This window comes from Accipiter gentilis, chromosome 19, assembly GCF_929443795.1.
Source record: "Accipiter gentilis chromosome 19, bAccGen1.1, whole genome shotgun sequence".
Taxonomy (NCBI): domain Eukaryota; kingdom Metazoa; phylum Chordata; class Aves; order Accipitriformes; family Accipitridae; genus Astur; species Astur gentilis.
In genome coordinates, this window is record NC_064898.1 from 11413456 (window position 1) to 11431991 (window position 18536).

The following is an 18536-nucleotide window of genomic DNA, read 5'->3' on the forward strand; positions in this document are numbered from 1 at the left end:
AACAACTCTCATATTGCAGAGCAATGATCTGAGCTTCCTGAAAGGTTCTTGTTATCATGTATTGAGTTTAGTGGTCTTTCAATAATTTAAGTTGTGAAAAACCAAAACCCTAAATTGTGTATCAGCTGACAAAGTAGAGAACTGAGGTACAGAATAGAGAAATAGTTTAGCATGTACCACAGTAACGAGTGTATCTTAAGGGCTGAAGATATTCATATGTAAGTGTCCCTTTAAATCCTGAGGTGATGGCACCCGGACACAAGACTGTGACAATAGCTGTGAACTGTCCTATTGTTACAGGCTGCAGCAAGCTTTTTTTCTATCTCTTATTGCTGTGCTTCGTATTAGAGTAGAAGCTTTGTATGTGGCTTCCCACATCAGTGCTAGAGGCTGCTGCATCTTGGTGGGAGGGAACTGTGATGCCTGCTTGTGTAGAGCTTGCAGAATGCTTTGGTTCAGAAAGCACTGTGTTAACATAAAATAATATTACTGTTTCCCACTGCAATATAAGATGTCCACAAAATGAAAGAGGCTGAAAAAAGTTCCAAATCCCAACAATATTCAGCTCTCCCCACATCCATCATGTTAATTTAGAAACTCAGGAAGGCAGTAAAACTGAACTGAAAATAGAGCTTGCTTATAGAGCCCTAGCAGTACCCATGGCCTGAGGTTTACCACATCCCCCAAGGCCAGAGAGGGAATGATCTCCACAATATAGTTCTAATGATTATTTGTCAAATCTGATTTCCATAATGGAGGTACCAGGACTAACATTTTCCTGGCAGATTATTCCATACTGTGATAGATCATATTTTCCTGTTATTCAGACTCATTTTTCCTTTTCTCAGTTCTGCTGCTCTGTTGCATCTCAGGTGAGACTTCACCGTAATTCAAGAAAGACTTTTTTCCAGTTTTTGCCTGAAAATATTGTGGAAATTTATCGTTAGTATAACATTTTCCCCTATAAACTAACTTTGGAGAAAAATGCCTTTAAATCTTTTGAGAGGCAGATTTTCAGAGAATACATGTAAATGAAGCCTGAACCTGATAAACTTAAGACTGATTTACTGCAAAAATTGGATCCAGCCAAATGCACTGAAGAACATTGAGCAATATTGTGGCAAGATATCACCTTATTCACTGGATTCTGATCAAAAGGCTTTTTGAAGATGTTTTTCTAACTTTGCCAAGTATGTATGAGAGTTTACCTGGAAAAAGGAACTGTATTAACAGCTACAGAAAATGCAGAAGCAAAAGCAAAAAACCTTCTTGTGACTGCTTTGAGAAATGATCATCTTGTAGTCATGAAAGCATCATTTTTATTTCTACAAAAATGAGATGAAGCAAGTTTGACACCTACTGCTAGCATGGCAAGCAGAGCAGCCTGTGTTATACTTCCATGTGGTCCTTTCACGTTCATAGAATGGATATTTTCCTGTCCACAAAGATTTTACCAAATTTCCCCTCCTCTGAACTGCATTACAGGCTGTAGTGCACAGATACATGGGTATGGCCTTTGCAGACAGACCTGTGATCCCTTTCCCGGCAGTGCAAGAAGGCCAGCTCCCAGGTGAGTCTGGGCTGCAGCTAGGAAATCCCCTAATCTTTTGGTTTGAAGATTTGCAGATGATCAATGGGGAGCAAAAAAGATATAGCATCAGAAGATAAAACTCGTCAAACCTGACTCTTCAGAAACTATTTCAACTATCAAACGCATTCATTGAAAGTTTTTTTTCTCCTTTTTTTTTTTTTTAAAATTGCTTTGGAACTGATAGAATAAGGCAACGTGATGTAACTGTAGGGCACGTTCTCCCTGCAGTAAAAGGGTGTTTTACGACAGAGGTCACAGGTGCTATGACAATCAGTGGAGAGTCTACCCTGCTGTTTTTTTAATTCTCAGGCCTTAATGTTTTGAATCCCCTGCTGAGAGGGATGTTAGGATAGCAATCTAATACTCAATAAACTTTACTTCTACTTCAGTCTCCGCAGTGCCTGTCTCCTTTTTGTAACAATGGTCACTCCAGCTTTTAGTAACAGCACAGATCAATCTGCAAATACAAGAAAAAGTTACTAACCCCGGCTGCCCTCGACTAGGAAGCTGCAGTCACCGCAGGAGGGCCAGCAGAATGATCACATTAGAATGCACGAGGCCAAGCCAATCTGTGGTGCATGGGAGAGGCATAATCAGTGTTACCTTCTCATTGTAATGCTTAATGAAAATAGATAACAAAGCATTTAGAGTACTATTGAAATGAAATGCTAGTTAAAATGAACCTAATAATAAAAGGCTCAGTGGGCTTTCTTGAATCAAGTGCCAGCCTCAAGCAATCAAAAAGAATTTCCCAAGAGCTTGCTTAATAAAGGAATAAAAAGAAATATTTACTTCACATGGCTCATTCTCCCCATCTTCTGTGGTTAACTGTGTTTGTGCTTGGCACCTACAGTGATGCCTTCTAGCCCTTACGGAGTGACAATGTCCAGTGTAGCCTTCCCTTTGTCAGGGCAAGCTGTTTACATGCTATAGCTGCTTGGGTTGCAAGGGCAGGAACCACCTCAGTTTCTTAGATGTCCAGGAGAAGCTTAAGAAACTTTTTAGTTAAGCATGAAGAGAGAGATAAAGAATGAGCCTTTTTTCTCTCAGTTTGGAGTGTTATGAATGTCACGTACGGACAGTGGTGGACACTAATTGCAAATGCAGGGCAACGTGCAGTTGGACATACATGATGTGAGTGATACGCATTTGAAGGACATATGGGTATGAGAAACCCAGCCTATAAAAAAGTACAAAAAAAGCATAAGCACTGCCTTTATTTTCCAGATCCCTTTAGCTGTCTCTCAGGTCACAAAATTCGGAGGGCTATTGCACAATCTTTTTCTAGTTATTTTACTGTACTCAACCATGCTGTGTTTGAAATCACATCCTTTCTGTGCTGCCCTTTTCTCAGTGCCACCTGACCAGGAATGGTTAGTGGGTCCTGCCCATAAATGGGAGGTAGAATAGACTATCAACACAGGCCCACCAGTGAAGAACTACCTTTCAATCAAGTACTGTGCTTTGTCAGACATTGAATCCCTTCCAGCAGACACAGACCTCGGCATTAATCACACTATGTATGATAAATTTTGTCTTTCAATGAGGAGAAAACTCTTGTAGTTTAAAAAAAAGCCTGACCTATATTCCACTGAAATAAATGGAAATGCGCCCCTTATGTTTAAAATGGAAGATGGACTGGGCTTTTAATTCATTATCTCATTTCATATGTAAAATAACTCTAGTAACTCTTCTGTTTACCTGGAGTACTGGAACTTATCAGGAGATGTTACATTTTGCAAGGGAAGGTGGCACAGTGGTACTGCGTTCAACAGCCCATGGGGTTGGAAGAGGAGCCTTCTGCATGATACTTCAGAGAAACGCTCGCAGATCCCTGGCACTGCTACAGCCATGGTGAACTATCAGTTTGGTTCACTTTTTTTTTCCCCCTAGATTCAAAATTTATACTCATATAATGTCTTCCTTTTAAAAAATCCTCTCTTTTTCTTCCTCTGTATCTTACTTCTCTGCCAATTGTCATTAATAAATTGATGAAATCCATCTAGGTTTTCCTTGAAGATTATCAGAACATATTCTGAAGTGATGGAGGGAGGAAGAAAGGGCGATGCATCTGTTTATACATTCCAGTCTTGTGACAAAGTAAAATATTTAGCAGTTTGCTAATGAAGGTGGAAACCAGAATGTGTTCTGCAGAACAAAGCAATCCTTTGAGAACCTACTTAATGAGATGAAGGTTAGCCAATGACAAAGTCTCTGCTTTAAAGTCCCAAACTACCTGCATGGAGAAAAAGATACAAAGTTAAACATATATTCTCTTTTTTCTTTTTTTCTCTAGCGCTTGGTTTTTTTTTTTTGTTTGTTTTTTAAGAACTGGGTAGGGAAGAAGATAAGCACCAGGTCCAAAACCAGCAGAAAGATAAGATGCACACTTACATAAAGAAAGAGCTGATCTCATTGAATTCACTGTAGAAAACTTTGTACACAATTTACAATGGTAAGCTTCAAATCCGTTTGCTGTACATGCTTAGTAATCTAATAAATTATATTTAATAGCCTTACAGTATGAAACCATATAACAACATAACATCCAGTATTATTCAACTAGATCAAATTTAAATAGTAGGGGCTAAACACAGCCAACATTTTCTCCAATGGAATTAACTGAATAAATGTAAGTATGATAAATATAGATACAACTCACTGCCTTAAACTGCCTTCTAGATTGGTTCAAGGACAGAAACAGCTATGCATATGCGCTACTGACTTGAATACTTATAGTTCAAAGCAAAATTTAGAAGCACTAAATTTATTTAGGCTAAAAGGCTACAGGAGCCTAAGCTATACAAGCTTCACAGGCATATTGTCTTTTCCTTAGTGAGTGGGTGGATTTTGAAGCCAGAAAGTATTCAAGATTGAAGAAGTCAGTAAATCCACTATCTCTATAAAGCTCATAAAAGACAATCTTGCACATTATGCTCTTAAACTGCACTTTTATTTAAACAAGGTCCTTCCAGAAAATTTTTTACATCCACTTCTAGAGTTCATAGATGCCATAGATGAAGACAGATTTTTTCTCACCATCTCATAGTGTCTGTCTATTGAGGTTTGCACAAAACACCAGTGTTTACCTCATAATGGAGGATCATTAAATGGCCCTTGAAAGTTGTGTGAAATTTTGTGACACAATGCATGTAGAAGGTATTTTATACTTCTAAACTCCTTGTGCCTACAACCTTCCTGACTGGGAGATGGCAAATGGTCAGTTCTGGACTTCCCAGTTATTTATAGTGTCGTGCCCTTGGAAACTGAATGGAGCTAATGGTCCCCTGTGTATCTGGCATTGAATAATCCTACTACATTGTGTAGTAAACACTTCAATCACAGAAAGTGAATGCTGATTTTCAGTGTATGATGCGGTTCATGATAAATTGATTACTGAATATGTGCTGCTAGTGTATGACCTCAACCAATCTGTGTTTCCCACTGTCCTGGTTATCTTCAGTCCATGTGTATGTAACCTCTTTGGTAAGAAGGAGCAGGCACCTTAGCTCAATATGTTTAACAATCCCTAACAAAGCTAACAGAACAGGAAAGCTGAAACATGCAAATACCTTCTTTGCTTTTTTCTTATTAGGGTGCGTCAGAAGGAATGGATGCAGCACACAGAGCAAGAGGTTCTATCTTAAGGAATTCCTTTTTGTTTTTTAATATGTTCTAGGTTGTTTGTTTATTAGAAATAATTCCTATGAATTATCCACATTCAGAGCCAGCTACTGCTACTTAATTATCATGCTGTCAGTGCTGAACGAAGAATGACTTGATGGAAAACAGAATCCTTAATACAATTTATCAGCCTGAATAGCAATCCCAGATAATTAGAATCACAGACTGCCACAGCATGCAGATGATGCTCAAAAGCCAGCTATCTAGAATCAGTCCAATCAATATCGTTTTATCTTGGCAAGGGTGTTATTCAAAGCCATACAGAAAGGCCACCATGCTTCCATTTCTTACAAACTTCTCTTTCCTTAAATGACTGTTGAGAGGTCTTTTTACTTTAAACTTAAAATTTTTCCTGTACATGGCATAAATGATGTTCAGAAAAGTAGGCTCAGATTCTATTATATCAGATGTTGAATGAACAGAGACAAAGAAGACAAAACCCACAGACTAATTGATAGGACTCAAAATTCCCATTGATTTTGACACAATGAGGGGCTAAGTTCATAATTAAAAAAAAAAAACACAGGAAAAGCAGAATTAAGGTTTCCATGGCAACCTTAACTTTGACTTTTTCCATGACTTAAAAGATAGTCTTTCATTCTTTTGCTTAGGCAATTCTTGTCTGGCATTTGATTTTTCCTCCCACTTTAGTGTACAGTTACAGTCCTCTCCTTGCTGTTTAGTCATTTTATTGAGTCAAATAAAGCTGGCTTTTACAAAATCAGACTGAAGGAAAGGTGAATGGTTTCACTTTCCACAGAGCAATAAAAGCAACCTTTTAAATATTTTGACTGTATCATTATTGTTGTTAATACTACTAATAATAATGAAGTCTAGATTATTTCCTCTATTCTGTGAAGAGTCTGAAATGTCAGCAAGACTGTTGCATAGCCCCCAGCAATCTAAACCAAGACTAAACCCACTGCTTTATCCAGCTTTGGACAAAGCCCTTCTCACAGCTGGTCCTGCACTGAGTTGATTGGTGATGATACTGCATTTCCAGAAGGCTCTTAATAGCAGCGGTGGTCCATAGCATCACACCAAAGAGAGAGGGAAGGCTTATCGGTAGGTGTCTTGATGTTTGCAGTGGAGAAGTGAGGACACCTCTGAGAACGGAAGCAGCTGCTTGGTGGTGGTGGGGAGGAAGACGTGAACAAAATGGTGAAAGGGGACTCCTCCTCATCCCTTGTGACAGCCCCCGGAACTCTGCCCAGTCCTCAATGCTGACTTCAAACCTTTTCCCTCTGTACCTCCTCCTGACCAAGGGCACTGCAGCCTTGCCTTATGTCTGCCTGCAAGAGACAAGCTTGGCAAATTTGATTGCACAGTGTAAAGGACAAGGTATGTTCCCCATCAGTCAAATCCAGCCCTGTTGCAATAGCTGAATTCAAACAAGCTTCCTTCTAGGACTGCAGCTAAATCAAACAAGAAAGGTGGAATAAAAAAAAGAAAAAGAAATAAAATTTTGTGTCTTTTATTGCAACCTTAGGGAGAAATGCTCTGAGGTTTTTACCAGTGTCCTATTCTGTATATGACACAGGCAGTGCTCTCTAGCCCTGCTCTTGACTCTGTTTTTCTTTTTTTTTTATTCTTTAATAAAGAATTAGCTCAAACATGCATATATATTGGCATAATTTGGGGTTGCCATAGCAATGCTGCTATACCAGAAATAAATGCAGTGTGAAAATGTAGTGTGATTATAATCAGCACTGAGATTCAAAAGAAAATATTTCTGAGAGAGTTTTATGTCAATACAATGCAAGTATTTTATTTGTATGTATTTGTGGAGATCTTATTTTTATAACAGAGCCTTAAGCAGAAAGGGCATTACTGAGGGCTCACTGAAGTAAGTCCGAGTCTTACTGTTGATTTTAGTGATTATTTTTTTAGATGTGTGCATTCATTTTGCTTTGTACCTATGCCTGGCAAAACACACAAAGCAAATTTATTCCTTCCAGCATTTACACTTCCAATGCTTTCTTAGTTTCAGGATTTAGCTGATGAATATCTGGGTGGATGTGGGTGAAGGGGGGCCTTCTCACAGCCAGACTGTATGTTCCCATCCTGCAAAAAATAGGTGTACATTCACCTGTACACCAGTGTGCCTAGAAAGGAACTTGTATGGGGAGGAGGAGGGGGGTGAAGATTAAATGATTTACAGGCTCCTCCATGCTGCCTTTTAAAGAACAGTAAGAAACACACATGCAGGGTGGGAGTGGGGAAATTGTGCAGACCATGCGCAACACATCATGGAACAGGGGAGGAGGAGGTATAGCTAATATGCACTAAGGCAGCAGGACTCATGTAATAGAATTTTTTTTTTAATAGCATTATGATTTGGTAAGTAGGGGGGGACTGCATCAAGATGCTTGAATTTTTTGAATGAACAGTAATAAAATGCTGACTTTGATAATACAACTTCAGGATAAAAGGTTGTTTTACTTGTTACAGTAAGCCAGTCTCTAACACCTATTTCTGCTGAGATGTCTGCCTGAGCATCAGTGGTGCTTCAGAAGTCATAGTCTTAAAACCTTCCAGTCTTTTAAAGAGGACATTTTTCCTCCTGGAAAAAGGCTACCTTTTGATATCTTTAACAAAGCTAAGGATCAATCAAAGAATCAGAAAAGAAACCATTGTATTTGTTTTTCTGCTTCTGCCAGTAAAAAGAAAATTCAGGGTATTTGTATATCTTGGTTGAAGATTTACACCTGGGAATATGTGTAAATTTCATTTAAATGTTACCTTAACTCTAGATTTCCTGTATTCAGAATGCCAGTTTCTAGAATGGTTATGTTATTTAAATGGCAGTTTTCAGTCATAGTTTACTGCTGTGTCCTAAAATAAGACTTAATGATCTTGGCCTTCATTAGAACCTTTAATTTGCTTATACGTCCTTTTTTATTTTCTACCTGTTGGTGCACAGATACAGGAGGTGTTACAGACCACATGATCCCAGTCAGGACTGGTCTAACCAAGTAAAGCTGCCTTTCCTTTTCTACAGGTTTAAATGAAGTGGTAAAAGGTTCCGAAATCCACTTTATTAGGATGTGGGTTCAGACTCCCACTCTGTGGAGGAGCAGAATACAACGAACAAGGTGGAGGCTGCTGTGATTTGCTTTTGTGTCATGACTGACTGCCGAACCAAAGAGGGTCAGGGATCAATCCCAAGGCTCTGTCTCCCTCTATGGCAGGTTTATCTTGAGTGAGTGAGGTGAAGGGGCCCACAGGAGAGTCCGAGAGTGAGTAAAAAAAATGTGGGGACAGCAGGGGATCCAGAGCTCATACCCTGGTTACATGACAACCTCAGGGAAGTAAATTCTTCATCTTTGTAGATGCAAGAAAAGCCTGGGAAACACAAGACTGATTATTAGACTCTGTAAGGAAAACAAGGAGGACCCTAAATTTGCTGTTTATTAATATGATGCAGTTTCTGTAGCAATTGCACTATTTTTAATGCTTGTCTGATTTTTTTTAAGTGTGGAGTAGTTGATTAACACAAACTTCTTCAGAAGGTTTTCAAAAGGATAGAACAGAATAGAATAGAATAGAATAGAACTGAATTGAACAGGACAGAATATTTCATTTGGAAGGGACCTACAACAATCACCTAGTCCAACTGCCTGACCAATTCAGGGCTGACCAAAGTTAAAGCATGTTATTAAGGGCATTGTCCAAATGCCTCTTAAACACTGACAGGCTTGGGGCATTGACCACCTCTCTAGGAAGCCTGTTCCAGTGTTTGAGCACCCACTTGGTAAAGAAATACTTCCTAATGCCTGGTCTAAACCTCCCCTGGCAGAGCTTTGAACCTTTCCCACACATCCTGTCACTGGATACTAGGGAGAAGAGATCAGCACCTCCCTCTCTGCTTCCCCTCCTCAGGAAGCTGCAGAGAACAATAAGGTTGCCTCTCAGCCTCCTTTTCTCCAAACTAGACAAGCCCAAAGTCCTTAGCCGCTCCTCATAGGACATTCCTTCCAGCCCTTTCACCATCTTTGTTGCCCTCCTCCAGACACATTCAAGGACCTTCACATCCTTCTTAAATTGTGCAGCCCAGAACTGCACACAGTATTCAAGGTGAGGCCACACCAACGCTGAATACGGCAGGATAATCGCCTCTTTTGACCAGCTGGTTATGCTGTGTTTGATGCACCCCAGGATGCATTTTGCCCTCTTGGCTGCCAGGGCACACTGCTGACTCACATTGAGCCTGCTGTCGACCAGCACCCCCAGATCCCTTTCTGCAGGGCTGCTCTTCAGCCACTCCTCTCCCAATTTATACTCGTGCCCGGTGCTACTCCATCCTAGGAGCAGGATCTGGTATTTCAAGTTGTTAAATTTTGATGCTAACACAGGAGGCACTAAACACCAAGGTTTCTCCAAACATCTGGTATCACACTGAGCACTCAAAGCCCGTAAGCAGTCACAGGAAAGTAGAGATGGCCTTTGCCTTTTAAGTCAAGTCACATTTTTACATATATATCTATGTGTCTGATTTTTATCAACATATATTTTAATGTATATATTATATAACACACATATTTATAATGCATAATAAATAAAATATCAAACATCAGCAGGAGTCTTGAAACGCATAGATGAAACTAAACAAGAAACACTTTTTGTTGACAGAAAGAAGTGGGGAAATAACATATTCTGTGAGTTTGTTATCATTTACAGGTGATTCTAATACAACAAATAACAGAGTTAGCATAGCCGGTTGGTGTATCCAAAACAATCATTCAGTAAGAGAGGTTTCCTGAGAATAAGAGGATGGTTTTTGATTCAGGAATTGATTTTAATGGGTATGATGTGGCTAAAAGGCTGCACAGCATTTTGAAAATTGAGGGCCTGATATAAATGGTGCACTTTGCAGACGGATGATTCTGCCAAACACAGTATGTCTGGTTTTCAAGGGGCAAAAGAAACTGAGTGGGGTGAAACATTAACTGGCAAAATGGAGACAGAGCCTATTACACAGTACACTTATCAGTAAAGAGTGAAATTAAAAAGCTTTCAGACACCTTGCCATGAAATTTAGGGAACTGAGAGATAAAATTGTTTTTTCATACACAGTACGTTGCTATTTAGGGGTGACTGAGAAGCAAGAAGCACTGGGGACTTCCATGTCTCTGAAACAACTTAAGGAGAAAAATGGAGTTGTAGAAAAGAAATTACACTTCAGCAGCACTTGGGCAAACAAACCGACTACTAATAAGGCTGTAGAATTAGACTCCTGAAACAGGGAAAAAAATCACTTTATAAACAGCAATTAAAATATGACTGCACTGCTTTCATATATCAGTTCTGAACACAGAGGACTGCACTACTGCACACTCTTCTCCATATAATTTATTTGAAAGTAAAACTACCAGAACTGTTACAGAAATTTTCGCAGCCAACTCTTAGTGTATCTGCACAGTGAGATGTAATCGAGAAAAAAAAAAAAAACAATCCAGAAACAAAAAAACTTACAGAATTGAGAGTATGTACTAGTAACTTCAGGTAAAAGACAGGAATCAAGAATATAGTAATTTTCCTAAAACAATCTTTTGTTTTTCATGAAAAATTTAACATATTAAAGTGTATGGATTCATAACTGAACAACTAAAGGAATTTGAGTGTATCCTAAAGTTATAGCAAGGAAAACAAATTGTAAAGAATTATAATATCTATCTTTAAAAGGTAGTTCAGTCTAATTTGGTATCACAAGCACTAAAGTCTGATACAAATTTTCATTATACAGCTATTTCAAACATCACTGAAGTCTGAATTAAGGATAAATTAAAGAAAGGTTAATAGGTCCAAGCACTGCTTCCTCCACACTGCTTGGCAGTCTTTTGGATGCTGCTTCCAGAACCATACCTTTTGCTCTTCTCAAGCTCTCCTCTTAAAAATTTAGTCCAGCTGGGCTTATTATATTGAAAATGTAATGGAACAGTTTATTTATACTCCTCAACTCTGAGACCAGAAGTGATTGTTCTAAACACCTTATCTGGTTTCTTTTATATGTAATCCATGTATGTATATTTTTCCCAGAAGCCAAATTAAAGAATTGTCTGTTCTTTTCAAGATACCTAATATAATTTTAAAGATTCCAATGCAATGAAAAACATATCTCTTCACTGTGTAATGTCTCCAACAGGAAATTAACTTTATTGCTAGAAAATTACATCTGATTTCATGGTTGAATGAGTATGACTTCAGCTTTAAGATGCTGGTTCTTATTATTCTTTTGCACATAAAGGAAAAAAGCTAACAACACTGTCAGTTACCTTTTCCTTAATACTGGTACTTCTATACCACAATAAAATAATTATTTCTTACCTTTCTCATCATTAACGGGCATAATAAGTGGAAACCTTAATACTACAGCCGCATCTTTAGAATCCCAAGTACTTGCTCACTTTGTGATCTATCCCATCCTTATTGGATAGGGGACCCCAGAACTGAGGGCAGCACTGTAGTAGTGATCATGCATATGTAATGAATAGACCTGGACAGCTATTAGACAACACATGAGATGGACCTGTTCCCTGCCTTGACCTGAAGGGAAAATGACTCCTTGCAGTTTAGAGTCCTTTCTGCTATGACTTTTTGACATTGATCTGTATTACAGACAGCAACTGAAGAACCTTGTTATCAAGCAGGAAAAAAACCCAGTGACTAAGCCCTGTCTCAAAATACCTTAATGGGCAAAAGGGGACAAAGGGTTGTGAGGTTTTAGGTCTAGTCCATATAACCATAATGAGATTAAATAGCTAGGTGCTACAGCTAATGCATTGAGTTTGGAAATGAGATATACATCTGTAACAGGGAGGATTACTAACCACTGGAACCACTGCCTAGAGATGCAGTGGATTCTCTAGTGGATATTAATTACTTGAAGTCACTAAAAAAGAGGAGTGACTCCATCTTTCTCATTAATTATTCACCTGATTTATCAAGTAAAAAGTTAGGAGCTTTTTTACAGAAAGGCCCTGAAATCACAATACTCCTTTCTGACCTTCAAAACCATAAATCAGGGAAAAAAATGACTGATAAACCTTACCCACCAGCAGATAGGCATCAATTTACTGATGATGTAGCAGTTAATAAGGTGGAGCTGATCTGCTGCTGATCAAAGTAAAAAATGAACTAACAATATACATGCCAATATTACTCATAAAGTATCTTTATATGCACAAAACGCACTGCTTGTAACAGGCAGGTAGCCTAAATTCAGATTTAAAAATTCTGTGCTGGAAAGATGTGGGGCTGAGAGATTTCTGTTGTCATTAAGGGATCATGGATCACAGTCTAGCTGCTGCCATTCATCATGAGACAGCAAATGAAAACAGGCTCTACAAATCAAGTAAGAAAGTTTCATCGGACCAAGGAGAAATATCAAGTGGTTTTATCCACATAACCTGCTCTGTATGGCTCTTTATTGAATCCGTTGCACATGGTGACTGACAGCTTCAGAAGCATGGAGCTACTGAAGCATGAAGGCTTGGACAGCTTTTGGGCACAGAGAAGTTTTGCTGAAGCATCCCGCTTAATGGCACAAAGCATCTCCCACAAGGGCTGAAGTCACTCCCAAAAGCCTCTTTGGGTGTAGCTGGTGGTTTTTAACTCTGAATTTCACTACAGCGTGGAAACCTCAAAGCTGCAAAAGATCCTGGCTGTAAATCTGGAGGAATGAGTTAGAGCAAAATGAGTTTTATTCAGTTTCTTTCCACTCACTAAGTGAAGAAGTAAGTGTAAACCTGCTTCCTGGAAGTTCACACTAATACTGTAAAGTAGCAACATTAACATTAACAACACAAACAAAAGAAGGTGCAACTTTACTTAAGGAGATGTAGTAGGTTAGGATTTCTTGCCTTTAGAGTGAGGAGAAATGTTTGGAATTTATCTGAAGAATTCATTTTAGAGTCTAAAACCATTTAAAAAAAAAAAGGATTTTTAAAACTATATCATGGTTTTGGTGTTTCATTCTTTTTTCTTTCCTGGGACTCAGACTTTCAGCTGGTTTAGGGTTGGGATTTTTTCCATCAAAATCAGTGTAAACACAAGTAGGTTTCATTCGTTTTCTGAAAAATCATGAGGTGTTTGATGATTCCTCTAGGCATGAAATATGGCAGCTCAGTAGGTAGCTAGAACTGATTTATTTTTCCTTTTAAAACAGCATAAACATGATTTCAGAATGAATAAAAGCCAACTAAAGTAGCATTTCAATTTAGAAAAGCAAAGAACAACTTAGGATGAGATGATTCTTATCCCACTAATGAGGGCATCTGGAAGAAAAAAACAGAAGTAGAAGTACACTTTGTACACAATTAAATCTAGCAAACCTACTGCGAACTTGAGGAGGAAGTGGCTGAGGTTTGAAAGCTACATGGGGGGCATGCATATGGCAAGTATGGCAACTGCATGCAGAGTTTCCTCCGCGGCTGTGGGAGTGGGATCCTATAGTACTGAAGGTGAGGGTATTTCTGAATTGCTCCCACAGGCATCTTTCAGCTTTTCTGAGTCTAGGAAGATAATGGAGATGTCCCGCTTGCCCATGTATTATGCACACAGCCCACTGTCTCCAATGAGACGGTCTGAGTAGTTTTCTGCTGCTCACATTTTCCGTTGTCCTCTAGCATGGGAGACATTACTAGCAGGAGTGAAAATAGGGCTTGATTTCTTGGTGGTGGGTCACTGCAGCTCTCTAGCTGAGGTTGCTGAGTGAGGGGAAAATCCCCATGTGACACACAGAGGTGTCCTGAGGGTTTGTTGGAGGGGACACGTAAGTGTCCTCACAGACCACTCTGGGAAAGAAAGTGAGCAAAGGCATCCTTGCAGAAGGCCAGACAGCAATTCCTGCACTGTAAGTGTGCAGAAGATCAACCTTGGTTTGACCACATCACACAAGAGCATGTGCTGCAGACAAGGAAAGCTGTGGCTGACACAATCAGCTCTTATATGTTGCCGCAAGGGTGTCCACGTTCTTGTCCTATCTCTCAGTTCTTTGTGGTGCTTTCTGATGTCTTATTCTTTCTCTATGTTGTTAGATTAGGACCTTCCTTTCTGATTACTTTTCCTCCTCTCCTATCTTCTTTGCACACCCCAAGTGCTGTGCAGGAGCAATCCCTTAGTCCAATGAAGGCTTTGCCACATCAACCCTTCCTTCTCACCCCCTGTGGTTTTGACTGTTACATCACCTGTTTCCTCTTCTGTTTCACTGGGTTTTTTAGTTTTAAAACTCTCTCAAGCATGTATTAATAGGGGATTAAAATGCATACAAGTCATATTCATTACAAGAGAGACAGCTTTCTCCCTAGTTCCTAGGCTCGCAGCTATCACATCAAGTTATTTTGGAGCCCACATACCATAGAATATGCACCAAAGCATGCAAGGCTTTGAAAGGTTCCTCCTTCCGGCCTACAGATACATACAGTGGGGATATACAGGAAAAGAGATTTACTTTGAGTTTTTATTATTTTGAGTAACAGAACACTGGGAAATGCTAAGTAACAGGAATTTTGGTCAGGAATTTAATATATGAGAATCTAAAGTGAAATCCCTAAGTCCTAATTTAGAGCAAATGAGCATTTCATCTTTCCTCGCACTCCGGTGGAGGAAAAATGCCTCATTATCTTCCTCCAAGTCTCTTCTTAAAACCTTTCTTGCCCTAATGCCAGGAATGAACCTTATAATGCAAAACTGCTGCAGCAATGATTTTACTGCCACTCACATTGATTGATGTTGTGTCACTGATTCCCTGTACTCTCCATCTGCCTCTTTCCATCTGTCTCTTGTCTTGAATGGTAAAGTCTTGGAAAACAGAACTTTATTTTTATTATTTGAATAGCACTCTGCATGCCCTTCCAAGGAAGAAGAGGAAGAAAAAGAAGATAAAATGTAAGGGCATTAGGGTGTTTGTATTGGGCCAAACAAAAGATCCATCTAAACAAGTCTCCTGCTCCAACAACAGCTAGCAGCAGAAGAATAGAGCAGAACACAAAAGCAGAGCTAGTGTTGGCATCCAAATTTGAGCAATATGAAGCTTTGGGACTTCCTAAGCTAGAGGTCTTATTTTTGTTCTTAATAACCTTGTGTGGTGGGTTGACCCTGGCTGGATACCAGGTGCCCACCAAAGCCGCTCTATCACTCCCCCTCCTCAGCTGGACGGGGGAGAGAAAAATATAACGAAAGGCTCGTGGGTCAAGATAAGGGCAGTTTAATAAAACGATAGCAAAGGTTGCGCGCGAAAGCAAAGAAAAAAAACAAATGATGTTACTCTCTACTTCCCATCAGCAGGCGATGTCTGGCCACTTCCTGGGAAGCAGGGCTCCAGTACGCGTAGTGCTTGCTCCGGAAGACAAAAATGTCCCCACCTCCGTCTCCCTTCACTTAGCTTTTATATCTGAGCTGACGTCATATGGTATGGAATATCTGTTTGGTTAGTTTAGGTCAGCTGTCCTGGTTATGTCCCGTCCCAAGATCTTGCCCTGCCCCAGCCTGCCATTGAGGGGAGGGCAAAAATGTTGGAGAGACAGCCTTGATGCTGTGCCAGCGCTGCTCAGCAGTAGCCAAAACACTGGTGTGTTATCAACACCTTTCTAGCTACAGAGCTATGAGGGCTGCTATAGGGAGTACTAACTCCATCTCAGCCAGACCCAATACAATCTCCACCCCTTATTCCATACCATTTGCGTCCTGCTCAGGTCCCACATAATTTAATACAGATATCTTCTAACCATACTATTGTATTTAATTCTCATTACTGAAATCCTTTCTTACCAACACTTACAACTGAAACTACATACTTAAACAACTTTTATACCCAACGTACAGATTTATACATTCTTATTAATTACTATCCCTTGTCCTTTAAGAGATAGATATTCCAGGGGCTTCTTCCACTCCTTCAGATGTTCACACACAGGTTATGACTTGGGCCCCATCCATCAAGATGAGTGGTCAGGACAGGAGAAGCAGTACGTTCAATCGTTGGGCACCAACGTCGGCTTGGTTTGGGTCACCGATGCACTTGTCTGGTTCCTTGCGAAGTTCACTCCTCTGCAGTTCAGGTCATTCCTGCTACATTACTTCCTGCAACATACAACTCACATCACAGATTATTTTTCCCCCAAGGTTAAATGTCCTTGAGGCACACACTGGGTCTCCCCATCCTTCCGCATTACCCACCAAGTACACCCAGGTCCCTGAGCAAAGACAATCCCACGAATGGGTTTGCCTTTTCCCATGGGAGGTGCAATCCACACTGCCTTCCCCAGCCACTTCCCCATGTGCACCACGGGGACCTTATCTCCTCCCACAGTATGTAGGGGTTTTGTTTGGGCAGGACCAGGACGGTTAGCAGATCCTCTAGAGTTAACTAGCCAAGTGGCTTCTGCTAAATTTGCATCCCAATGCTTCCATGTCCCATTGCCTAGCGCTCTCAACATACTCTTCAACAGTCCATTATATCTCTCAATTTTTCCAGATGCCCGCGGGTGATAGGGTATGTGGTATACCCACTCAATGCCATGTTTCTTTGCCCAGGAGCTTATAAGGTTATTTCGGAAATGAGTCCCATTGTCTGATTCAATTCTTTCTGGGGTACCGTGTCGCCATAAAATTTGCCTTTCGAGGCCTAAGATGGTGTTTCGGGCAGTGGCATGGTTTACAGGATATGTTTCTAGCCAACCAGTAGTTGCTTCCACCATGGTGAGTACGTAGCACTTGCCTTGGCGTGTTCGTGGCAGTGGTCCAATGTAGTCAATTTGCCAGGCCTCGCCATATTGAAAACCCAACCACCGCCCTCTGTTCCAGGGAGACTTTACTCTGGTGGCTCTTTTGATTGCAGCACATGTTTCACATTCATGAGTGACCTGTGTGATGGCCTCCATGGTCAGGTCCACCCCTCGATCACGAGCCCACCTATATGTTGCATCTCTCCCTAGATGTCCCGATGTCTCATGGGCCCATCGAGCTACAAATAGCTCACCCTTACGCTCCTAGTCCAGGTCCACCTGAGCTATATCTATTTTGGCAGCCTTGTCTACCTGTTCATTATTTCGATGTTCTTCAGTGGCACGGCTTTTGGGCACGTGAGCATCTACATGACGTACCTTTAGAGTCATGTGTTCTACACGGGCAGCAATGTCCTGCCACAATGCTGCTGCCCAGATGGGTTTACCCTTGCGTTGCCAATTGGTCTTCTTCCACTGCTGTAGCCACCCCCATAGGGCATTAGCCACCATCCAGGAGTCGGTATAGAGGTAGAGTACCGGCCACTTTTCTCGTTCAGCAATGTCTAGAGCCAGTTGGATGGCTTTCACTTCTGCAAACTGACTTGACTCGCCTTCTCCTTCAGTGGCCTCAATGACTTGTCGTGTGGGGCTCCACACAGCAGCTTTCCACTTCCGATGGTTCCCTACCACACGACAGGATCCATCAGTAAACAAAGCATAACACCTTTCATCTTCTGATAACTCATTATATGGTGGTGCCTCTTGGGCACGAGTCACCTCCTCAGGTGATGCTCCAAAATCTCTGCCTTCTGGCCATTCCATGATCTCTTCCAGAATTCCTGGGCGGTTAGATTTCCCCAGTCGAGCCCGTTGCGTGATCAATGCTATCCACTTACTCCATGTAGCGCTGGTTGCATGATGTGTAGAGGGGATGTTTCCTTTGAACATCCAGTGTAGCACGGGCAATCGTGGTGCCAAGAGGAGATATGTTTCTGTACCAACAACTTCTGAAGCGGCTCGAACCCCCTCATATGCTGCTAATATCTCTTTTTCAGTCGGGGTATAGTGAGCTTCTGATCCTCGGTACCCCCGGCTCCAAAACCCTAATGGTCGACCTCGGGTTTCTCCTGGTGTTTTCTGCCACAGGCTCCAGGTGAGACCATGTTCCCCAGCTGCAGTGTAGAGTACATTTTGTACATCTGGTCCTGTTCGGACGGGCCCAAGAGCTACTGCACGAGCTATTTCCTGTCTGATATGCTCAAAGGCTTGTTGTTGTTCAGGGCCCCATTCAAAATAGTTCTTTTTCCGTGTTACTCGATAGAGAGGGCTCACAAGCTGACTATAACCTGGAATATGCATTCTCCAGAACCCCACAAGGCCTAGGAAAGCTTGTGTTTCTTTCTTGTTAGCTGGTGGAGACATAGTTGCTATCTTGTTAACCACATCCATAGGGACATGACGGCGACCATCCTGCCATTTTATTCCCAAGAACTGAATCTCCTGTGCAGGTCCCTTGACCTTACTTTTCTTTATGG